Genomic DNA, 26,564 nt, shown 5'->3' with positions numbered 1-26,564 from the left:
GTCATGGCAAGCGGTGTATAACTCTGGATACAGAAAGGTCTATTGCATAGTCGATCAAGCCAGTGGCCAGGGCACAGAGAAGGCAGGCATAGTCGATCAGAGCAATGGTCAGGGCAAGAATGGTCAAGCGTAGTGGAGGTCCGGGGTTGGAGATAGGCTGCAGAGTAGTCAGGCATAGTGGAGGTCCGGGGCTGGAGACAGGCTGCAGAGTAGTCAGGCGTAGCGGAGGTCTGGGGTTGGAGATAGGCTGGAGAGTAGTCAGGCGTAGCAGAGGTCCGGGGTTGGAGACAAGCTGAAGAGTAGTCAAACAAAGCAGAGTCTAAAATCCAAAGAGTCAGTCCAACACATAGATGAGACAGGAATGAGGAAGACAGGAACCAGGAACCACAGGAATCAGGAACATGAAGTAGAGAGGATTCTCTATCAGCAAAGAGTACTCGGAATACGAGGAGACTTGTTGCAAAGGCAACGCTATGGAGCGAGGCTTGAGCTTTTATACGCTGAAGAGTTTGACGCCAGCATCCGGGGCTGCGGCCAGGTTCCCGCTGCGGGCCCTTTAAAAGAACTAGTGATGCACGTGTGTGCGCCTAGGGAGAGGTGCACAATTAACCTCTGGAATTCATTGTCAGAAAATATGGTTAAGGTAGTTAGTGTAACTGGATTTAGAAAAGGCTTGGATAAGTTCCTGGAGGAGAAGTCCATAAACTGCTATTAATCAGTTGACATTGGGGTACATTTTCAAAAATGGCGTGCGCGCATACTCTTGTTCGCGCACCATGTGCGAACAAAAGTACGCTGGATTTTATAAGATAAGCGCGTAGCCACGCGTATCTTATAAAATCCAGGGTCGACACATGCGAGGAGGTGCACATTTGTGCAACCTGCGCGCACCGAGTCCGGCGCAAGCTGCCTGTTCCCTCCACCTCCCCTCACCTTCCCTTCCCTTCCCCTACCTAACCCACCCCTCCGGCCCTATCTGAACCCCCCCTACCATTGTTGGTAGATTTACGCCTGCCTCTGCGCGCACCAGCAGGCTGCTGGCGCGCTATCACCCGACCCGGGGGCTGGTCCGCAGGCCTCGACCACGCCCAAGGGCCGGCGTCACGCCCCCGACATGCCTCCCGTCCTGACCCAAAATTTGCGCTGCCCACCCAACACGCCCCGACACGCCCCTTTTGCTAAGCCCCGGGACTCATGTGCGTCCCGGGGCTTGCACGTGCCGCTGAGCCTATGCAAAATAGGCTCGGCGTGCACAGGGGCCTTTTAAGAGGGTTACGCGCATAACTTATGCGCGTAACCCTTTTAAAATCCGGCCCTTAGGGAATAGCCATTGCTTATTACTGGCCTTAGTAGCATAGGATCTGTTTAAAATACTTGTAACCTGGATTGGCCACTGTTGGAAATAGGATGCTGGGCTTGATGGACTCTTGGTCTGATCCAGAATGGCAACTTCCTACGTTCTTACGCTCTTTCAGCACTGAATATCAACCCCCATCTTCCAAGTTTACTTGTATACCCTTTGAAAGCTTTCTGTCAGTAAGTAATTTGGACATGTTATTTAGTCAATATATTTTTTTAGTTTCTGTGCATGATAGTAAAGTGACAAAGCTAACAAGGACAGTGTTACAGTTCAATGATACATCTTTTTGCATCACTTGTTAAGTGTTTTAGTCCACATTTTATTGAAAATGGCCCACATAATAGGTTCATGTGATTTCATAAGCAAAAGGGTAACAATAATGGAAACCTTTTGATTTTGTACATTTTTTTCAGTTTTTTCGTTCTATTTATTCACTTGAGAAGATACATTGTATTTGGATTATGATATAAAAATTACTAAAATAAAAAAAACACTTTAATATTTTTACATCTTCATTCCTATTTTCTACAAATTTTCTCCTTAATCCTCAATGTCAGTATTTTCTTATAGCACATTTATTTATTTATTTAAACATTTTATCAACCACTGTCCTGACTCAAGTAGAGCCACCCAACGTGAAGTCTCCTTCCCATGTCATAGCACAGCATAAAAGGGTACTGATTTCATGTTTCCATTTCAACCGAAACCAACTAAAATGTAATTTTTGCATTATAATAGATAAAGGAAGACCAAATGTCTGTCAGCTTGGTTTAATGGTGAGGTAAAGGAGGCAGTTAAAGCTGAAAGGGCATCATTCAAAAAATGAAACAGGCAAGAGCATAAGCAGGGGTAAATTAGAAGTAAAACAATAGTTAAGCAGGCAATACAGACTTTGAGAAAAGCTTGCCAGTAAGACCAAAACTAATAATAAACCCTTTTTCAAGTACATTCAAACTACGCGGCCTGTGAGGGAGTGAATTGGGTTGCTAGATGACTGAGGAGCAAAAGGTGTGCTCAGGGAGTACAAGGAAATAGCAGAAACACTTACATAATTTTTTGCCTTAGTCTTTATGGATGTGTACACTGGAAACATACCCATACTTAAAACATTCTTTAAAAGTGGAAATTCTGAGCAACTACAACAAATATCTGTGGTGATGGAGGATATAATAGATCAGGATTGCTAAACTAAGAGTAGCAAATCACTTGAACCAGATGGCATCCACTCCAGTGTTCTAAAAGAACTAAAACATGAAATCTCTAGCCTGTTACTAGTAATCTGTAACCTATCATTTAAAACAACTACCATTCTTGAAGACTGAAATGTGGACAGTGTGATGCCAATTATTAAAAAAAGGCTTCAGAGGTGTTCAGGAAACTATAGACCAGTAAGCCTGCTGTCAGTGCCCAGCAAAACGGTAGAACATAAGAACATAAGAAATTGCCATGCTGGGTCAGACCAAGGGTCCATCAAGCCCAGCATCCTGTTTCCAACAGAGGCCAAACCCCGGCCACAAGTACCTGGCAATTACCCAAACACTAAGAAGATCCCATGCTACTGATGTAATTAATAGCAGTGGCTATTCCCTAAGTAAAATGGATTAATAGCCATTAATGGACTTCTCCAAAAACTTATCCAAACCTTTTTTGAACCCAGCTACACTAACTGCACTAACCACATCCTCTGGCAACAAATTCCAGAGCTTTATTGTGCATTGAGTGAAAAATAATTTTCTCCAATTAGTCTTAAATGTGCTACTTGCTATGCCTAGTCCTTCTATTATTCGAAAGTGAAAATAACCGAGTCACATCTACTTGTTCAAGTATCTAAGCGTGCCGATGCACACACGCCAAGGTGCACCTGCGCGACAGTTTGAAAGTTACCATCCTTGGCTCATGCTTGTAAACCGTTAAGACAGCTCCAGTGGTGAGGGGGATGTGATAGAAGTTCACGAGAAACAACTGTAGGGAGAGCAGCTCCGCTCAGTCATGAGTTCAACCCTTTTTGCAGTGCATCTACTTCCATTCCCATTAACTCCTGCATCCCATTTCTTCTCCTCCTCCCTGTTATCTGCTTAGTTGCTGTAATTTGAATCCTCCTTAATGTGTGTCTTTCTTACATGTATTCTTTGTGAGTAGCCATTCTTAAAAACAAAACTTACTGCCCATATAGACATGCTATGACTCTGATTTCATTCAAGTCATCCTTGGCAACTAAGCATTAAGGGGCAAAAGACTTTTCCAACCAAATATCAGGTAAACCACTTCAGGATCCAAATTGGTATAGCTTGGTACAACTTTCTACTACATTACTGGTGACGCAGTTTTTAACTTGTACCTCCTCCATTGCAGAAGTAAAGTTACTCAGTAATGAACCTGGGTGTGAGCCAGGATGTCTACGTATTTACGTGCACATCTCTTGGTCATACCCCGAAACGGTCATGCCGCACCCCATTTTGAAATCAAATGAAATGTGCACGCAGCAGGAGATCCGTGGTGCATCTGGGCGGCTTTTAAAATTCAGTGGGGGCATGTGAGCCGGCACGCATCATCCCAAATTTGGCACACGCTGGGCTTTTAGAATTCACCTTCTAGACAGCAGATGTAACAGATCCAGAGGGCAAGAAGATACAGACGGAGAGCAATAATTACTGCCTGCTGTACCTTTCCCAGGACTTTAGTGTGTACTGTGCATGTGTTGTGGGAGGGAACGGATCTGAAAGGAGGAGGAATCTTCCTCCTCTGAAAACCTTCCTCCTGACCTTGGTTCATGCTGCCTCCTGGGAGATGGGAGTAGGTGTCCCATTGCGTGACTCCGGTGGCTCTGATTCTGTACAAATTCTTAAGGCAAAATTCTCATGGAAGCTGCATCTTCCTCTTCCCTGCATGTCATGGGAAGTCAGTATTGCTTTGCATTACAACCTACATGATATCAACTTTTCCAAGTGGTTGCTATGGGGCATCATATAAGTGCTTCGGATCATACTTCAATACAATACTGGAGAGACACACTTCCTGCCTTTGGACGTTCCTGTGGTACCAAAGGGGGAGAAGAACTGAAAGAAAAGTACCGAGGAAGGAAATAAAAAAGGTAAACAGGAGCTGAGAAGGTGCTTAGCAGGTGCTGGGTGAGGAAAAGGAAAAGGGAAAGAGAATATTGTGAAGGACTGAGAGAAGAGCTGGGAATGCTAACTGGGAAAGGAGGACATGAACTGGGACTGAGAGTGGAGCTGGGAGAAGGGGAGAGTGGTGGACACAGGCTAGGGGGGTGAGAGGACAGGGAGAAGGGACATGCACTGTGAAAGAAGAGGGCTGAGAGAGGGGACATGAGTTTTAAGAGGAGAAAGTGGATGACAAAAGAGAAAAAGGGAATATCAGCTGGCAAAAAGGAAGAGGAGCAGACAAAGCAGCCGTGAGAAGGACACACAGAGTGTTAGGAGGCAAGAAGCTAAGAGAGAGGGCAAATGGGTGGGTAGAGAAGTAAGAAAGGGAACATAGGATTTAAGGAGAAAAGGAGTTGGGGTGACTGGTTGGGCAAGGGGAACTTAAGAAGGAGAAAGAGTTACTGAAAAAGGTGAAGAGGAGTGGGAGTCAGTTTCGGGAGTGGAGATTGAAGTTTGACAAACAGGATGAGCCTCCTTTTTTATGGGAGTTCATTATTGTATTTTAATGATGTGCATTTTATTAAGAGGCATTTTGTACGATGATGTTTAGCATTTGTTGCACCATGCTTTGAGAACAGTTTGTAGAAAGGCGTGACACCAATTGAATATTAGATCAGCTTAAATGAGTATGAGTGGTGACTGAAGCACAAAAACATTTTTATCTATTTGTCCAGACTTCATTCTAATGTTTAACTTGAGCATACGCTACAAATAACTTCATGCAACACGCCAATAACACATCTCACAAGCAAAAACACCAGCCCAGGAGGTTGTAGTCTACAGGATTTTATTAGCTGGAATCTGCTCAAAAGTCAGGACAAACGTCTTAATACTTGACATTATCTTAGTTTTGCGGGAAATCACAACAAGTAATTGTAGAGTGGATTTTTTAAGATAGAAAGTAAAGCACACAAATGGGAAGCAAACTGTAAAACATTTATCCTGTTAATCAAGTCACAGAAATGCAGCCATTTAGTCTGTGAAAACAAAGCTGCTTCCTGAGCTCTCAGTTACCTCCCATCTAACCAGAAGTAAATACAAGCCAGACTTTAGGGATGTGCATTTGTTTAAAATGAAAGTGCAAAATGCAACAAATAAGGCCAATTCATTTCATTCAGGGGCCTCAAACTGTAACAAAACTTATTTGTTCCATTTATTTTAAACTGATGCATCAGGCCTAAGCCAAGGCCCAATGCTGGGGTCTCGCCTAGGGCATAGGAGCAATGGTATAGGCCCTAGCAAGATGCCAGGGTCTTGGTGGAAGCCTGGGCCAAAGCCTAAGCCTCAGTTAAGACCCCCAAGCATTTTTTAGAAAACACTAACCTGATCAGTCAGCTATCTGATGAAGGCTGAGTCCCAATGCCTGGGCCTTGGCGTAGGACAGGGCCCGGGCCCGGGCCCAATGCCACAGCCTGGCCTGGAAGCTGGGTCCTGATGCTGGAACCTTGACATGCATCCAGGTCTGAGGCCATGACCCAACCCAGAGGCGGGAATTGACAGCTGATCCTTGGCTTTGGCCAAGGCCCAGGAAAAGGCAAATGCCTGATACCACAGTCTGGTCTGGTCTGGAAGCCGGATCCTGATGCTGGGGCTTTGACTAGGATCCCGGCCTGATGCAGTGACCTGGTCCAGAGGTCAAACCCTAGTGGATAGCATGAAATGAATTCCAAGAAATGAAGAAAGAAGACCGACTCCTGGTCCTGGCCCAGAGCCAGGCCTGATGTCAAGCCCAGTCCAAAGCCTGGGTCCCAATTTATTTAAGAATCCATGCTGTGAAGGATTAGTAGTTTGAATTGCCAGAGACTGAGGTTTCCCTTTGCAACGAGGATTCAGCCATTAGGACCAAAAAGCGCTGATGTCATCTCCCGCCCAAATCTACAATATCAACCTATGTGGACTTTGTACCCTACAGTGCCTGTGTAAACTATGGGAACACAAAGGATGAACTAGAGTGCCACTACCACCAGTTTTCGATAGTACTAGAAGAAACATTAATGTTGACACCTAGGAAAGATTTAGGGAACATGACCCATATTATGAAGGTCATGAAAACTATTGAGCATATGAAATACGTAAGCTCCAAACATGTTAAGTCAGCTTTTTATGTTTATACATTCCAAATGTGGATGTACAAGCACACTGTTTGAGGTCAAGCCCTCATAGGGACATAAGGCATGGATGGACAGGCACAGCATTCAAGGACAGAGGTCAAGTCCATGTAGGGACATAAGGCCTAGATGAACAGGCAGGCACAGCATTCGAGGACAGAAGTCAAGCCCACATAGGGACATAACGCCTGGACGGACAGGCACAGCATTCAAGGACAGAGGTCAAGCCCACGTGGGGACATAAGGCCTGGACGGACAAGCACAGCATTCGAGGACAGAGGTCAAGCCCACATAGGGACATAAGGTCTGGACAGACAGGCACAGCAATCGAGGTCAAACCCTTGGAGGGACATAAGGCCTGGACGAACAAGCATAGCATTCAAGGACAGAGGTCAAACCCTTGTAGGGACATAAGGCCTGGATGGACAGGCAGGCACAGCATTCGAGGACAGAGGTCAAACCCATGTAGGGACATAAGGCCTGGATAGACAGGCAGGCACAGCATTCAAGGACAGAGGTAAAGCTCACGTAGGGACATAAGGCCTGGACGGACAGGCATACCATTCGAGGACAGAGGTCAAGCCCACATAGGGACATAAGGCCTGGACAGACAGGCACAGCAATCGAGGTCAAGCCCTTGGAGGGACTTAAGGCCTGGATGAATAGGCATAGCATTCAAGGACTGAGGTCAAACCCTTGTAGGGACATAAGACCTGGACGGACAGGCAGGCACAGCATTCGAGGACAGAGGTCAAGCCCACATAGGGATATAAGGCCTGGATAGACAGGCAGGCACAGCATTCAAGGACAGAGGGCAAGCCCACATAGGGACATAAGGCCTGGATGGGCAGGCACAGCATTCGAGGTCAAGCCCACATATGGACATAAGGTGTGGATGAACAGGCAGGCACAGCATTCGAGGTCAGAGGTCAAGCCACATAGGGACATAAGGCCTGGACGGGCAGGCACAGTATTCAAGGACAGAGGTCAAGCCCACTTAGGTACATCAGGCCTCAGCTGTCATTCCCTCTTCCTGTTTAAAGGCCTCCAAATTTTCATCCAGGAAATTAACTATAGGGATGATGTCAGCCAATGTGGCACTTCAGGAACTCAGCTCCTCCATGACATTCTTGAAGGGCTGCAGGATTTTTACCAGCTGATTCATGACTAACCAACCATGATGCCCTAGGGGATTCTGCACACCTATGTGCATTGTACCAGAAAGTTCATGAAGGGGTGTCTGCAGCTCCACTAACCTCTGTAGCATCATAAAGGTGGAATTCCAGTGGGTGGCAATGTCTTGAATGAGATACTTGTGAGGCATCTCTAAATCAGTCTGCTTTTGTCGGATAACCTGCCCCGCCTTCACACTTCTGTAGAAGTGCACTGCTATGTCCCTGCACTTGTGTACTAAGTCCTGCAGGTATCCAATCTCTTGGTGCTTGGTCTCCAACCCCAGAGCTGACTTCACTACCAGGTGCAGAGTGTGTGCAAAACATTGGATGTTCTTAAAGTGCCCCTCTGTTATCACCTTAGCCATATTTGCACCATTGTCTGTGACAAAGAACCCTGCCTGAGGATTCCTGTCTCACTGGTGTATTTTTCAGAACTCCAGCATCTGTCTGATGCATGCTAGAATATTGGCTGCAGTATGGGCCTAGTCCGTGAGGTGGGTGTGCAGTAAAGCCAACCTCTACCCTGATACTTGTTCAGTAATAGAGCTGCTGCATGCCCCTGCCTCAACCAGGTCCCACCAGTGTGCTGTCAGGGAGAGGTAAGAGTGTGCAGCATTCATGGTGGTCCATATATCGCAGGTGAAATGCACACTACACTCTACCTTAGGTAGTAACGCTTGGATGTGACTGCGACACTGCTTGTTCAGGCTGGGGATGACCTTTCTGTTAAATGTGGTTCTGGAGGGGACTTTGTAATTTGGAACTAAGACTTTAGAAAATGCTTGAAACCCACATTCTCCACTATCTGCAAGGGCTGGTCATCAAGGGAAATCATTTCCCCAATGCTCCTGGTTACAACTTTTGAGGCTGCCTGCCTCCTACCCCGGGATAGCATTACTGCACTCCACCCCATTTCCTCCATGGTGGATTGTCGCTTCTGCCACATGTCAGGAGGTTGCTGGCCTGCCACCTGACTACTAGAAGGGGCTGAGGGCATGGGGTGACTCTTCTCCTTTTCAACCACTTTACGCTGCTTGGAATGGGTCCCCTGACTGGTACTGCCACCATCCTCAGATGGCTGTACCGTTGTTGGGTGTTGCCTCTTCATATGATGCGTCATGCCAAAATTAGATAGATGTCCGATTTGCTTGCCTCTGCTAATAGCCCTGCCACAGTAATTACACCGAACAAAACACGGGTCCTCCATCACTTTAAAGTGGTTCCAGATCGCAGATGTCTTTCGTGATCCTCCCTTCTGTATAACCTTGGGGTGGATGCTGGCACTGGACCTGAAGTAGTGGGTGTACCCTGAGAAGCAATGCCAGGGGCCTCAGTCACACTCTGTGCCTGCGCTGACTGCTCTTTCTCCTCATCATCATCAGTTTCATCTCTTCCCTGCTGCACTGAAGTAGAGGCTAAGACAGGACTAACTAATCCTCCTAAAACTTCGTCACCTATTATTTCTTCCGTTTCTGATGAGAATCCCACACAAGATGATTCTTCATCGGAATCAGAAGCACAGTGCCTGCACTACATTGTCAATGCTAAGTTGATACTGCTGACCCATTGCTGCTTTTGGTTGTCGCCATTTTCTCTTGCATAACTAAGCCTCCCCTTCCCTCACCTCCAAAACTACAATGTCAGAAACAGGTGGTGGCGATGCATCATGTTTAAATTTCATTTTTTTCTGGATGGAACTGCCTGCCCCTCCAAAGAGTTTAGATTGCAACAGGACCCTTTTTAACTTTAATGGGGGACAAGCACTAGTGCCTTTTGAAGTGCCTCCTCTGCCAGTCCCAATCACTTGACCACATCTAGCTTTCCCTGACATTATGGATTTAATGTCACTGCCTACTAGGGATTTCAGTTAAAAGAATTATTTCCAAAAGAGGCACACTGGGGATTTGGCTTCAGAAAGTAGCACTCTCCCAATATGCTTGAGTCTGCTAAACTGCCTGCCCACGGGCACAGTGCCTTGATGTGCCCTAATGTAATATGGGTGCACACACCAAGCTTGTAATTACAAAAGAAGCCCACTGGGGATTTGGCTTCACAGATACTGTGTACTTTTGTAAGAAATAGTATGTTGCTCCAAGATTACATTGTTATGGTTTTACTTTATTTTATTCTTTATACATCGTTTTGTTTTAATGTTTTATTGTATCGCCCATCTGAGTTCTTTGTAAACCGGCATGATGTGCTGCACGAATGTCGGTAAATAAAAGTTAATAAATAAATAAATAAATAAATACTCACTGTCCCAATATACTTAAGTCTGCAAAACTACCCAGTGCCCACTGACACTGATGCCCAGTACACAGAGAGATTGAGTTCAATTAAAAAAATGCACTTAACAAAAAAGCTGGAATTGGCATAGCAGGAAAATTGATGAAATATATTTTCTATGGAAATTCTAGCAAACTAGCTAGAAATTGAATATATATCTCCCACCCACAACACCCAAATAGTGCTTGCAACCTACCCCAGCGGGTAAATTAAACACAAAATGCCACTGCTAGCAGCTTCTCTCCCTGGCGCAGAGAGACCTTCTCAGATCAACTCAAAAAAGTTCTTAGAAAAAAACAGGGCTAGCTGGCACTGCAGCCAAATGAAGAACAAATATCTTTTTCTATCTAAGTAACTAGCCTAGCTAGCAATTGAATACAGATTTGAGAACTCAGACTAGCTCTGAGTGCATCCACGTTCCGCAGAGACAGACCACCTCCCAGCCTCCCCAGATCACCCCTGCAAAGAAAGTGCGTGGCACACCGCGTGCTTAAGTATATATAGTGCTGGGTCATCAGGAAAAGTGTTTCCGACCACTGAGTGAGAGCGCAATTGGCTGCATTGCAAAACTTCTTATCACTGATACGTTGCATTCTGGTCTCCTTGCCAACCTGTCCGACCCACTCTGACAGGGCTGTGAGGTCACTGATGACTCATAGGAAAGGGCTGGTTTTTGGCTATGGATACACCCAAATGCAAATGGCGTTCTCCTATTTCAAATGGCTGCTAAGAAATCACTGCGAGCGCGCCAAACATATGGAATGGATGATATGTTATATTCGTGGGGGATCAAGATACGTTTCGCGAGCCCCACGAATACAACGAATATGGCATATAAGTTGTGGATTGCCAATACGTTGCAAACGAATGCACACCCCTAATGGGTAGTGTCAACCCCACCTCAGGCCAAGGGTCCACCACCAGCACAACAGTTTCATGAGTATCCCATAGCTGTAGTGTTGTTTGAAAGGGTAAATAACCATTCCTTACTTACCCATTCAATCACACATATGATTTTTTAAATCTCAATCATATCCCCTTTCAGTTATATCATTTCCAAGTTGAACAGCCCTAATCTGTTTAGCCTTTTCTCATAAGAGAGCATTTATTTCCCTTTTTATAATTTTGGTCAACCTTATCAGTATCTTTTCTATATCCACTATGTATTTTTTGACATAGAACAAACAGAACCGCATACATTTATTCATGGTGTGTTTTCAGCTTGGATCTATATAAATGCATTATGATATTCTCAATTGTTATTCTTTTCCTTTACAAATAACACCTAACAATCTATTTTCATTTTTGCCACACAATAAGTTGAAAGTTTCAAGGTATTGTCCACAAGTATTCCAAGGTCCTTTTCCTGGGTATTGATGACTCCAACACAGAACCCAGCATCAAGTGTCTGTGCTTGGGATTCATTTTCTCTATGTGCATTAATTTGCACTTGTCCATGTTTTTAGAGGAGGAGATTGTCCAGGGCCCGTTACCAAATGGGCCTCCCCTTGGCAAATTTAACTGATGTCACTAATGCAGACCATCAGAGTATGTCTCCTTGCCTGGGTCACTTCTAAAGTTCAGCTGGGCTCCAGTGCGTCTAACGCCAGCCCTCACCAGCAAGGGTGAGATGAGGTAAAGGGTGGAGGATCAAGTAGAGAAAAAGGAAATCAGCATCTAGAAGGGAGGGAAGGAAAGACAGAGGGGCCAAGGAACATTCACAGTTTTCTACAGCTTCCCTCTTCATTGCTGGATCTCTTGGAAAGCATACATATCTAATGCAGATAGCACTTTCTGGGAGACAAGCATAGTTTATCAAATATGGATTTCTGGATCCATAAGGTTTGGATAATTGGGACTCTACTGTACTATCAGGAGCTATCACTTTTGAGAAAATATCTGTGAAAACTATTTGATGACAGTTTTAGAGAACTTAATGGATAAGTTAAGATATTGTACATTTACCAGCAAACAATTTTCTCCAGTTGATGTGTTTTTCTGCGATGAATGTGCACTGTTAGAATTGTAGGTTGTTTATGTTACTATAAAGCAGGATGGGAAGTGTAAAGATAAACTGACTGTGTTTTATGCAGGTACATTTCCTGGAAGAAGTCATATTATCGGGGAAAATACAACACAAATTCTATGCAACTTTTCTGCTTACCAGTGACTTCCTCTCCTTGCTTATTTCCCTGTTAGGTGCAATGGATGAACATTGTGAATGTAATAGCATCACTGGTGCCAGCTGTCACTTTGAAAGAAACAGCAAAATTAAATTACTGATAAGTGTCACTCCAAACATCTACAAGATCAACTGGTACAATTTAAGATCTCTTCATAAAAAGTAAAATGTGTCACATTTCAAATACATTTACATTGCTAGGAGTGAAAATGTCTGCTTATATATATTCTTTATTTATGATTATTGCAATCAGACATTGATATTACAAAAGTGGAAATGAATGCTAATATTACTGTGCATCAACAAAGAATGAATTTGGAAAGTCTTTTCCCTAATATGGAGTTCAATATGAAGGTGGGAGTATATGGTTTATTAAATAGCATATGCCAATCTAACACCTACACTAACTGCAAGTTGCAGAACAGATGTTTAGAGACAATGGTGTACTATTTAACTAGAAGTACACACAAGCCAATAAAATGCTGATTATTATTTCCCCCTTTTTTTTTTATCTATATTGCCTTCTTTTCAATAAAATCTCTTGATAATTTGCCAAAATAAAATAAATACAAAATGAATTGTGCTGTGAAAATTAGATGGCCCCGGAAAGATAATTTCAATTCACTCTGAAATGTCTAAAAAGTAGAATATGTATCAAATAAATAAAAAATAGAGAAAAATTAAACAACAATATAATTTAGGGCCAGATTCACTAAGGCTTTTCTCCCATTATCAGGCTGATTTTAAATGGCCAGCGTGTATAAAAAAAACGGGGCTTACACGCGTGGCCAGACCTTGCACGCTGCACACATTTTAGAAGGGGCCCTGCCACGCTCGTCACTCCTGTTACATGCAGAAGGGTCGGGCCAAAGAAAAGGGGCGAGACTGCAGGCGGCTGTACCAGGGAAGGGAGTGACTGGTGCATGCAAGCTGATAAAGGTAAGGGAAAGAGTTTAGGGGGTGGGGAGGGGAGGAGAGGAGAGAGGAAGGGTAAAGGAGGTTAGGGTAGGGGATCAGGAAGTTCCTTCCCAGTCTGCTCCTTAATTGGACTGGGAGGGAACTGGGGAAGGCTGTGATGCATCGCCACGTGAAAGTTGCAGAAAACTAACCCCCCCCCCCCTTGCACGCGCCATGCGCACACAGATTACAAAAACCGGTGCACGTATGTGTGCAGCCCGCCGACTTTATAACATGATTCCAAGGACATCTACACAATACCAATTTTGCAGTAGAATTCTGCAGTATCTGCAAAGCATGAATGCCAGGTAGGGATAGAGACACGTATACACTATTACTGGAATTGATCGATGAAAGTGCAAACGATTGTTCTAAAGTGTGAAAGTCGGTGCGATCCAAAACATATCTCATATGATCCAAAGTCCATAACTTTAAAAAACCCGCTCTTAAAATTGATTTAATTGAGGCACAAATTTTAAATTCTCATCGTATAATACCCCCAGATATTTTGTGACAGAGTTTTCAAGTATTTCTATTCCATTCACTTTAATCAAATGCTGACGCAAGTCTAGAGAAGAAAGAGTCCTATTTCAGAAACACAGTGATTCGGTCTTCAACAGATTTAAACATAAAGGGCCAGATTTTAAAAGGGTTACGTGCGTAAAACTGTCAGCAGACGGCTTCCCATCCCTGGCACTCCAATTTTGCAAGTATGGCGGATGGTGGTATCAGTTAAAAGTGGATTCAAAGATAAGTGCAAAGATAATTTCTCCGGAGGAATCACACAATACCGAGTCACCTAATGATTACAAGGCCTATTATTCACAAGGGCTTATCAGCACGATAACCAATTTATTTGGTTTCGTATGAAGGTTGACTAATTTTCATAATAGAGACATCCCACTTAGCAAGTTCTATATATATTTGTGGTACTTATAGTCTTGCATTTCTTAGGGAATTCAATAGGGAAATCAGAATAAGTCTCAGCATGCAATAGGGTAAAACCAGGACTGGATCAATCTGTCCTGAAAATCTGGAGCCAGTTGGAAACTCTATATTACAATGAGCTGCAAGAAGGGGAGTCCACTATTGAATCAACAGTGTTTTTTTTGGATTTTGGGGTCCAGGGAGGAGGGTACCCTATTATACCACTAATTATATTTTTGAAAACTTGGATTTTGGGGTCCAGGGAGGAGGGTACCCTATTATACCACTAATTATATTTTTGAAAACTTGGGGATAAAGGGGTAAAGAGAGGGCTCCATTGTTTTACTTTTTATGCAAAGGTGAGGTGGGAGCTATCATTTGGGAAGTGTTTATTCTATGTAGATAGGTTTAGGGGGAGATTGTTATTATGTGAACTTGCACATCTATTTTTGTACTTTTCTTGACAGGGCCATTTTAATTTGTGAGCCCAGGGTGGGAAGGGGGGCTCAAGGAAGATCTCAGGCAATTGTTAGTACTTTTGGCAACTAATTATTATTTTTTTTACAGCTGGTATCCTTTAAATCTACCATGGGAGCACTGGGACCCACATTAGGGTCTTGATGTTCCTGTGGTAGACTAATGTTTTTTGTAAACCTGTAGAAAAAATAATATGGTTGGCAAATTTTTAAGTTAGCCACATTATTTTATTTACATTGGATTACCCCTGCATGAGCTGCTTTGCATGTATTTGCAAAATTCATGCATGCAAATACCATGAAAAGCAGGTCATTGGAATAGGGAAGAGAATTAGGCTTAATTTATGCACGATATTGCGAATATCATGCAAAATCACAGCCATAAGGTAACATGTAATATACAGCATTTATCGCAAAATTTACTCTGTTTAATTCACATTATAGCCCTAACATGGCTTAATGAATCTCCCTTTTAGATTGTAAGTCATCTGGGAATTATGAAATATCTATAATACTTGAATGTAATCTGCTTTGAAGTGCCGAAAAGCAGAATATAAATAAATAATATTAATAATAATAATCACTGCCCATTCATGATGGCCCAGTGGACCCCCATCTGTTTCCAGAAACAGTTCATAAAGAGCTGCCTGCTGCTCAGCTAACCTCTTCAGTATCATATAGTTGGAATTTGGAAGTCAACATCTTGAATCAGATGCTTATCAGGTATCCCAAATTCTTCCTGCCTCTCACAGAGAAGCTTCCCGCGTTCATGCTTACGTGTAAATGCCCTGGTATTTTCCTGCATCTCTCTATGAGGACCTTCAGGAATAGAATTCTATGGGCCTTGGTCTTCAATGCCCTGGCATCCCTCGCTACTGGGTGCTGCAAGTCTTCAAAATCCCAAAAGCCCCCATCTTCTATTGCCTTTATCATATTTTTCCTACTCTCTCTCAAAAAGAAACCTGCCTGAAGACTCTTGCTGATCCGGTCTAGCTTTCAACCCTCCAGCATCTTGCCAATGGCTGATAGAGTATTGAACAAGGTAGGGGAGCTATCCATCACCTGGGTGTGCAGCACCGTGATGCTCAGACCCCGATAGAGCTCCTGCTTGCCCCTGCCTCAGCCAGGGAGAGGTAAGCAGGCGAGGCAGATATCACTGGTAAAATGCATACTACTCCCCTCTGCCTCAGGCAGCTGAGCCTGAGCGCCACTAGGGCACTGGTTGTAGAGGGTAAGGTAACCTGGAGGGAATATGCTAATTGGTGACTAATACATGCAGCAGGCACTTAAAGCCTGCATTTTGCACTATCTGCAGGGTTTAGTCATCCAGGACAATCATTTCCTCCAATGCTCCTCATTATTATTTTCAATGCTACTTGTGTCTCTTGCCCCGAGACAGTGATACTGAACGCCATCCCATTTCCTTTATGGCAGGTTTGAGCTTCAGACGCCTGACTGCTGGAAGTGGCTGTGGGATCATCTTATGATAGTTTCTTCCCCTTTTCCACCCAGCTTTTGCTTTGAGACGCAGAACGGGTCCCCAGGCTGGTGCTGCTACGCCTAATGGGTGCTGCTTCTGTGGGAGATGCTGCATGCTACTTGCTTCCCTCGACTGATATCCCTATGCGTGTTACTCTAAAATAGTTATGACAATGACATAGCAATTATTATTTCTTATAGATAAAAATAAATCAGAAAAATGAATAACATTGTTCTTTTCTGATGACAATCAACTAGCTTTCGTTTATCATGTGACTGAAAAGTTACATTTATTAAAGATTTTGTCAAAATAAAATACTTAAACTTAACTGCCCTGTAAGTAAAGAGAGATTGATTAAAACAAGAAAACTTAACCTGTATGCCAAACAATTAGTTTTAGTGATCAGAGTCTATTATTTAGCTTTTCAGCTTTGTGTAATTTATTCCTTTGTTTTAGGCTAGCCTACTGTGTACTGTTGACTTGGTCATTGTTTCACTTGAGATTACTATAGACCGGTGAGCCTGACTTCAGTGCTGAGAAAAAGCATGGAAACTATTCTAAAGAATAAAATCACATAACATATAGTTGGACATGATTCAATGGGTCACTGCTAGCATAGATTTACCAAAGAGAAGTCTTGCCTCACAAATCTGCTACATTTTTTGAAGGGGTTAATAAACATATGGATAAAGGTGAACCAATAGATGTTGTTATCTGGATTTTCAGAAGGTGTTTGACAAAGTCTCTCATAAGAGGTTTCTAAGGAAACTAAAAAGTCATGGGATAGGAGGCAATGTCCTTTTGTAGATTACAAACTGGTTAAAAGACAGGAAACAGTCAGTAGGATTCAATGGTCAATTTTTTTCAGTGGAGAGAGGTAAACGGTGGAGTGCACAGGGATCTGCACTTGGACCAGTGCTTTTTAATATAGTTATAACTCTCTAAGCCTAATCATTTAGAATAAGCCATTGGCTTGGTTGAGTTATTTTTTAATATTCCTTTCAAAAGCTATTGCTTATATCCTGGTTGTTAAATCTGACTTTATAGCTAATTTCTTGACCTATAGTAATTATTTAACTTTTTTCTTTGCTTGCCTGTAGAATCTATTTCCAATAAGAAATATATAAGCGCTGCTCTTTATTTTAAGAGGAGCTTTGCTTGGTGAATCTCTGCTGTAGGGTTTAAAGATTAGATTTGCCTGTCCTATCTAGTAGTCCATTGTACATACCTGTGAAATGAAGTACTAGCAAAAGGGAAAAAAAGAGTAAAACCAATCATAACCAGATCGAAGCAGCCTGATTCAAAAGCATACAGAACTGCAAACTATTAAGTGATTTGTTTAAATATATGTATATATTTTCTAGGGATGTGAATCGTTTTAGGACGATTAAAATTATCGTCCAATAATTTTAATATCGTCTTAAACCGTTATGGAACACAATACAATACAGATTCTAACGATTTATCGTTATAAATCGTTAGAATCGTGAGCCGGCACACTAAAACCCCCTAAAACCCACCCCCGACCCTTTAAATTAAATCCCCCACCCTCCCGAACCCCCCCCAATAACTTAAATAACCTGCGGGTCCAGCGGCGGTCCGGAACGGCAGCGGTCCGGAACGGGCTCCTGCTCCTGAATCTTGTCGTCTTCAGCCGGCGCCATTTTCCAAAATGGCGCCGAAAAATGGCGGCGGCCATAGACGAAAAAGATTGGACGGCAGGAGGTCCTTCCGGACCCCTGCTGGACTTTTGGCAAGTCTCGTGGGGGTCAGGAGGCCCCCCACAAGCTGGCCAAAAGTTCCTGGAGGTCCAGCGGGGGTCAGGGAGCGATTTCCCGCCGCGAATCGTTTTCGTACGGAAAATGGCGCCGGCAGGAGATCGACTGCAGGAGGTCGTTCAGCGAGGGTTCCGGCGCCTCGCTGAACGACCTCCTGCAGTCGATCTCCTGCCGGCGCCATTTTCCGTACGAAAACGATTCGCGGCGGGAAATCGCTCCCTGACCCCCGCTGGACCTCCAGGAACTTTTGGCCAGCTTGTGGGGGGCCTCCTGACCCCCACGAGACTTGCCAAAAGTCCAGCGGGGGTCCGGAAGGACCTCCTGCCGTCCAATCTTTTTCGTCTATGGCCGCCGCCATTTTTCGGCGCCATTTTGGAAAATGGCGCCGGCTGAAGACGACAAGATTCAGGAGCAGGAGCCCGTTCCGGACCGCTGCCGTTCCGGACCGCCGCTGGACCCGCAGGTTATTTAAGTTATTTGGGTGGGGGATTTAATTTAAAGGGTCGGGGGTGGGTTTTAGGGGGTTTTAATGTGCCGGTTTTTCGATTTTTCGATTTTTCGATTTTTAACGATTTTTAACGATTTTTCACGATATTTTACCCCCCCAAACGGCAACAATACGATTCCCTCCCCCTCCCAGCCGAAATCGATCGTTAAGACGATCGAGGACACGATTCACATCCCTAATATTTTCTTCTATATCTTACTGGGCACTCTAGAAGTTTTGGTTTATTTCTTTTGTTTAATCCTTTTCTCTGAGTTAATTTTTAAAGATGGCTGGCGCCATCTTTAAAAATGGCACGGGCCATCCAGTGCTCCTACCATGTGGCACGGATACCCTGTCACATGGTAAGGGCAAAGGGCCATCGGCACCATTTTGATTAGTGGCAGCCGACGGCCCGGGAACGGGAGATCGCTCCCGGGACCCCCACTGGACCACCAGGTACCTGTAAAAAGATTTTTGGGGGGTCGGGAGGGTGGGGGAAGCTAAGGGATTAGTTTTAAGGGGTCGGGGTGGGTTTAGGGGTTATTTTTGTGTGCCATTTTTCCCGCCCTCCCCCAAAACAATAAGAGAACCCCCACGAACAATATTGTGGGGTTTTCCTATCGGTTTCGGGGAGCCCTTCAAGGGGTTCTGCTCAAACAAATGGTAATGGAAACAATGAGGGAGGGTGTGATACTTTACCTAGTGCTCACTAACAGGGATAATGTCTCTAATGACTGGACAGGTGCCAACATGGGCACCAGTGATCATCAGATGTTATGGTTTGATATTGCAAATTAAATACAGAGAAGGCACATGAATACCTGAGTTTTGAATTTCAAAATGTGGATGTACCTGAAGGAAGAACTAGAAGACCAGGAGAAAATGGGCGAGGTGGAATAACAGTGGGCCAAATTGCAAGGAGCTATTGCAAAGGCAACAAATCTACATGTTAGAAAAGTAAACAAAAGAACAAGGAAAAAGAAACCAATTTGGTTCTCAAAGGAGGTGGCTGAAAAAAATAAAGGCAAAAAGAACAGGGTTCATAAACTATAAAAGATCCAATGAAGAGAACACAAAGAAGATTTCCTGGTGAAACCAAGGGAGACAAAGAGAGAATTCAGGAAAGCAAAAGTTCAAGCAGAAGAAAGGATTGGACTGACTATATCCTCTTTATATCCTTTTGAAGGTGTGATCTCCAGAACTGTACACATTATTCCTAATGAGGTCTCACCAGGGTTCTGTACAGGAGCAATATCACCTCTTTTTTAAGCTGATTATTCCTTTCCCTGGCTTTTGCTGTCACCTTATCCACTGGTTTTCTCACCTTAAGATTATAAAACACAAGCACCCACCCTCAGAGTCCATTCTTCCTTTGTGGTTAGAAGAATTTCTCCCGTGGGACTGAATTTTAAAAGCGCTGCTCACGCTAAAAGGCCCATATAGGTGAGTATGTGGACTGTGCGTAAGTAAAGCTCCTAATTGTGTGCATATATGGGCATGTGCAAGTTTAAAAAACGGGGGCGGAGAAAGTACAGGGCATGGTTAAGGCATGGTTTCCAGTGTAGGGCCAACAGTTTCTCACATAAATCTATATTTTAAAATTGGAGACCACAACATGCAGGAACAAGCCCCATACATTTTTTGCTATTCCTGATGAGGTGTAAGTCTGCAGAAATCATGTTTTAGGCATAACGCGACAGAATGAGGGGGTCTGGATCAACTGGAGTGAGTGCAGGATGAAGAACCTGAAGGGTCTGGATGACCTCAAGATTGACTGGGCAAGTTGGTGGAATAATTGGAAAAACTCAGAATGTCCTTCACGCAAGCATGCTTTAAAATCTTCTTACCCGTGCACATTAAAACTGATAACATTTTAAGGAAAATACGCAAAATGCATTTGTACGAGTAACTGCAGTATGCATATTTTGAATCTTGCACGCAAGTGTGCTCATGATTTAAAATTCCATCATATGTCTGTTCCTGCGCCCTTTTGTGCATCTTTTGGGCTGCACATTTGTTTTAAAATTAGTCTGTTGGGTTTTTACTATTTATTTATTTATTAACAAAAAAAAAACCATTGTCCTGCCTCTTTTTTTAGCATTGACCCTTAGCTGCCAGACCCTAGACCATTCCTCGAGCTTCACTAGATCGCCTCCTCATGTTTTCCCACACCTTCCTGGCTGTCCACCCTGTTACAGATTTTGGTATCATTGGCAAAATGACAAACCTTTTCTGACAATCCTTCCACTGTGTAGCTCACAAAAATCTTGAAAACAATAGGTCCAGGGGCCGAATTCTGAGGCACAGTACTAGTAACACCCATCTTCTCAGAGAAATCTCCATTTACCACTACCCTTTTGTCACTACCCACTCAGCCAGTTTCTAACCCATTCACTCTAGGTACAATACCAAGGGTGTTCAGTTTATTTAAAAGTATCCTGTGCAGAGCTGTGTTAAAGACCTTACTGAAATCCAAGTATACTACAACTAGCACTCTCCCTTGATCCAACTCTCTGGTCACCCAATCAAAGAAATTGATCAGATTCATCTGACAAGATTTACCTCTGGCAAAACCAAGCTGCCTTAGCATCTTGCAATCCATTGGATTCCAAAAATTGCATTACTCTCTGTTTTAACAGTTATTTCATGAATATGCTCACCAAAGAGGTTGGACTAACTGGCCTGTATTTCCCAGAATCCTCCTTCTACTTTAATGAATAGGAACCACATCCACTCTTCTCCAGTCCTCTGGAACTACTCCATACTCTAAAAAAGCATTGAAAAGGTCAGCCTGAAGATCTGCCAGGACATTACTCCTCTCTTAATTCTATCGGTAGTAGGGATGTGAATCGTTTTTTCACGATTTAAAATATTGTCCGATATATTTTAAATCATCAAAAATCGTTAGAGGCGATATATAATAGGAATTCCCCCGATTTATCGTCAAAAATCATAAATCGGGGGAAGGGGGAGGGGAAGGGGGAGGGCGGGAAAACCGGCACACTAAAACAACCCTAAAACCCACCCGACCCTTTAAAATAAATCCCCCACCCTCCCGAACCCCCCCAAAATGTCTTAAATTACCTGGGTTCCAGTGGGGGGGTCCCGGTGTGATCTTCCACTCTCGGGCCATGGGTGAGTTGATAGAAATGGCGCCGGTGCTACCTTTGCCCTGTCATATGACAGCTAATAAAATATATTGTGACATATATCTAATTTCTCAATCTTTATTGGTGAAAAATTCATAAAGCACATCCCACAATATTCCCATAATACCCCACACAATAGATATTTTTTTAAAAAACTATTGCAACATACACAAACCATCCACTCTACATACCACTCATACCAAATCTCACTAATCCTTACACAAAACAATGCCTTAAAAAGAATTTCTTCCCAGACACTGGATGTAAAAAATCCTTTACTGATAGACAAAGTTTACACACACTACATTTGGTGCACGGATAATGACCACCTTATAAAAGAGCTCGATATATTAATAGAGATTTATTATTATATCCGAAGCCAAAACAGAAATCACCAGCTTTAGTATGTGTTTTGCCATATTCTAATCGAGTGGGGGACATAATACAGGTTGTGAAAAATCATTGGCATCTTGTGAGTGGTTTCGTGGGTATGCAGGACCCCCCTATGTTTTCCTTTAAAAGATCCAGGAATCTTAGGGATATATTGGTACACTCGGATTTAGGTGATGGTGTACAGCAAGTTGATAAAATAGGTGGTCATTATCCGTGCACCAAATGTCTCGAGACATTTTGGTTCCAGTCCCTCGACATCACGAGCGTAGGAGATCGCTCCCGGACCCCCGCTGGACCCCCAGGAACTTTTGGCCAGCTTGGGGGGGCCTCCTGACCCCCACAAGACTTGCCAAAAGTCCAGCGGGGGTCCGGGAACGACCTCCTGCACTCGAATCATGTTGCCATATTGCAAAATGGCGCCGGCCATACGGCAACACGTTTCGAGTGCAGGAGGTCGTTCCCGGACCCCCGCTGGACCCCCAGGGACTTTTTCCCAGCTTGGGGGGCCTCCTGACCCCCACAAGACTTGCCAAAAGTCCAGCGGGGGTCCGGGAACGACCTCCTGCACTCGAATCGTGTTGCAGTATGGCCGGCGCCATTTTGCAAAATGGCGCCGGCCATATGGCCATTTTGCAATACGGCAACACGATTCGAGTGCAGGAGGTCGTTCCCGGACCCCCGCTGGACTTTTGGCAAGTCTTGTGGGGGTCAGGAGGCCCCCCCAAGCTGGCCAAAAGTCCCTGGGGGTCCAGCGGGGGTCCAGGAGCGATCTCCTACGCTCGTGACGTCGGGGACAGGAACCAAAATGGCGCCAGCGCTACCTTTGCCCTGTCATATGACAGGGCAAAGGTAGCGCTGGCGCCATTTCTATCAACGCACCCGTGGCCCGAGAGAGGAAGATCACACCGGGACCCCCCCCCCCCACTGGACCCCAGGTAATTTAAGACATTTGGGGGGGGGTTCGGGAGGGTGGGGGATTTATTTTAAAGGGTCGGGGTGGGTTTTAGGGTTGTTTTAGTGTGCCGGTTTTCCCGCCCTCCCCCGATTTACACGATATTTAAAAAAACAAAACCGCGTCGATCTGATTCCCTCCCCCCCCAGCCAAAATCGATCGTTAAGACGATCGATCACACGATTCACATCTCTAATCGGTAGCACTCTAGCTACGATTAATGCTAATGTTAAATTCCAATGTTTGATGTAAACTGATGTGATTTCATGCGTCATGAACATCGGTATAGAAAAGAATTCATTAAATAAATAGATAAATAAATAAATTACTAAGTTCCTTTAGTATCCTTGGATGTATCTCATCTGGCCCCATTGCCTAATCTACGTTAAGTTTAGTTAGCTCCTCACAAACACACTGTTCCAAAACTCAGTTGAGGTATGCCTCATTTCCAAACTTATTTGTGTTCATTTTATCTTATCCTACTCCAGGCCCTATCACAGTGAATACTGAACAGAAATGTTTGTTAAATAATTTTGCTTTTTTTCTTAGCCTCTACACATTGCTCACCTTCACCTTGGAGTCTCACAATACCACTTTTGTACTTTCTTCTATCACTAACATAACTTTAAAAAAGTCTTGCCCTCCTGTTTTACTGTATTTTCTATTTGTTTCTTCTATTTGAATTTCCATAATCCTGAGGATGTTCTCAGCTTCTCTTAATTTTTCCAGATATTGCCGCCTGTCTTCCTCTTTTTGTGATCTCTTTATAAATGTTTATATTTATATTTCATTGCTGTGTGTTGGATGCATGTATTGGTCCTTTTCAACCCCCAGGTATAGCCCTTTTAGGACCCCTCCTCTTGCAAACATTCAGTTACCCATACACTGCCATGAATATAGATATCCATGTGGGTCTGTTCATAATTCTCATTTCTCCATTCAGGTAACCATACGGATGCTTTCAGGTACCTTTGTCTAAAGGGGTGTACAGTGTATATCTGCTTCCTCTGAATGGACTTCATGTATTGGACACAACACTGTCGAGGTGTTTTGTCAACATTGACCTCTTAGCTCAGGGCTTCCCAAACAATGGGTCAGAATGCCAAGTGAAGTTACTAAAGTTTCAATCATGGCTGGGGGGGAATAGAGCCTCAGATGTCAGAAGTCTTAACACAACAACATTAGTATTAGAAACCATGGTGTGTTCTATGAGCCAGTACACACACACACACAGACATGGGTTTCAGTGTAACCAGAAAGACCTTCATAGGGAGACATAGGGGTCACTGCAGAGTCTGTGAGCTTGAACTGGATCAATGGGCCATTGCTGGCTTCAAGTACTAATGCTGCCGGCACTTTTGGATCACTGTCAGGCTTATCACCACCCATGAGGGCAGCAGGAGGTTCAATATGCTAGGGCTACTGGATTTCACAATGGCTACTCTCTCCCTACCCACTACAAAATCTTCTGCTACATTAAAAATAGGTCCAAACTCTGCCTGCCATCCCTTCTCAATAGGTATTATGCATCTTCAGACCAGGAGCTAAAGAAGAATCTTGCTGCTGCCCCCCCAGAGAGGAGCTTTTTATAGAAGTTGTTTGAAAGAAGGGATTACAGATCAGAGAGGTCCGAAGTTATATTAGCAATGAAGGTTGTAAGAAGGGATATGAAAAAATATCTGCATAGATGAGAGGTCCTAGGAGGTTGATTGGGAAACAAGTTGGGGGATGTGAGAAAAGAGTTGAAGTGGAGGGAAAAGGAAACAGCTATGGGATGAGGGTTGAAAATGAGAGGGGGAAAACGTTGAGGGTTGAGATGGAGAGAATTGTAGAGGCAAATGTTGAGTTATAAGAAGGGTAAATGTTGAGTTATAAGAAGGGTAGAAAGGATTATATGGACACTGTGAAAAGGGCTGAAAGGGGGGAAGAGAGAAGAGATTTGGGGAAGAGAGAGGAGCAGGGGGTTATTAGAGGGTCAATGCTAGAGTAACAATACTTAAGGGAGTGGCTATTCTGGATTGGATGAGGAGCTGAATAGTGGTGAAGGTGAGAGTGGAGTGAATGTTGGGGTGGAATAGCACCCCAGCTATAACATGTGTCAGGTGGGCCTCCAGAACTGGGCTGGGAAGCTCTGTATTAGGAGATGGGACATATTTCTAGGGTTACTAAATTACCCTCTTTTTTACATAGAGGTATTTTCCTGTTAACAAATAGAAAATGGTGTACAAGTCAAATAGGGCAAGCACTAAAGAATAGGGTAGCCAAGTGGTTCTATAATTTCTGAATAGGTGGGTGCAGTCCTGGTTTTACCAAACAGCATAATGGGACTAATAATCCTGGATAAGAGTGCAATAGGGAAGACCAAACTATAACTTCCAGAATGCTATAGGATACAAAAAAGTCTATATCTACCTAAAATGAAAATATGTAGTCAGTTGGCAACTTTAATCAAAAGCCACATCAATTAGCATACCATTTCTATGTCAATGTCTGTTGGTGCTTTACAAGTGGAACAAGGGTAGAGTATGGATCCATGGGAAAGATTTCTATCAAATTTTTGATGGAGCTGCAGGTGATTGCACAAGGTCCATGGAATAGTGGGTTAGGCAGAAAAGGTGATCCAGTGAGTGTGAAGAGAATTAGCCATATAGCAGGTAAATTTACAGTATGTACACTCTTTCTTTCTGCAGGGAGTAGCCAAGTGATAATACAGATACCCCGGGCAAGGCAACACTCTCAGGTGAAGTCTCCTATCCCAGATGATGACACTGAGGAGGAAGAGGAGGCCGCAGAAGAGAAGTAATCAGTGACACAGTGGGAAACCCTAGAGGAGGAGGAGGAGGAGGAGAAGACTTAGAACTTGTGTATGTAGAACCTTGATCACACACCGCAGAGCTCTGGCAAGATGCAGCAGCAATGGAGGAAGGCAGCTCAGCTCTGTAGGACCAGAGGAGATGCAGTGTGGCGTGTAATGGACTTGTGTGAGAAGGAGATCAGTGAACTCAGGCATAACTGCAGGGCCTGTCGGATGTTGAAAAAGAAAAAATGCAGAATATGCGGCAAGAAATAAGTGCCATTTGCGAATAGATGTAGTCCCAGACAGAACAGAAGGAGGCCCAGACAGCTGAGTAGAGGGAGATGTTTCAAAGGATGCTTTCCTGCCAGCCACAGCCCCTACCATCTGTGTACTACATGCTGCCTCCATGGATGAAGCTCTAACCAGCCATGGCAACATCATCACCCTAGATGAAACCTCCTCAGGTTGTAATGCCATCGACCCACTGGGGCACTCCAGCTATTCCTTCACCACTGCCCATAGTGGTTGAACCTCTGCTTCTGCCACTACCTCCACCTGCAACGAGGCAATCAACAGCATCACCACCACCACCACTAGACCACCTACATCAAAGAGAAATGCTCCGCAACTCTCTGAGACCACAGGCAGAAGAGGTGGCTAGGCCCGCCACTGCTGCCAGCCCATCCTCAAAACTGTCTTAGAGTCCTTCAAGCCCCTCTAGTAGCTTAATTGATCAGCCATAGCTCCCAGGTCCAGGGCCCTCTGAGGGCAGCATAAGATGTGATAGAACACCACTGAGGAGGCCAGCCAAGGAAACCAAACATGTTTTTAATTTATTTAGCATCACACTGAGCACTCCATGTAGATAAATGAACCTTCACTATCTAAAATGT

Source organism: Rhinatrema bivittatum, chromosome 1 (assembly GCF_901001135.1).
Source record: "Rhinatrema bivittatum chromosome 1, aRhiBiv1.1, whole genome shotgun sequence".
NCBI lineage: Eukaryota > Metazoa > Chordata > Amphibia > Gymnophiona > Rhinatrematidae > Rhinatrema > Rhinatrema bivittatum.
This window is presented reverse-complemented; position numbering follows the sequence as displayed.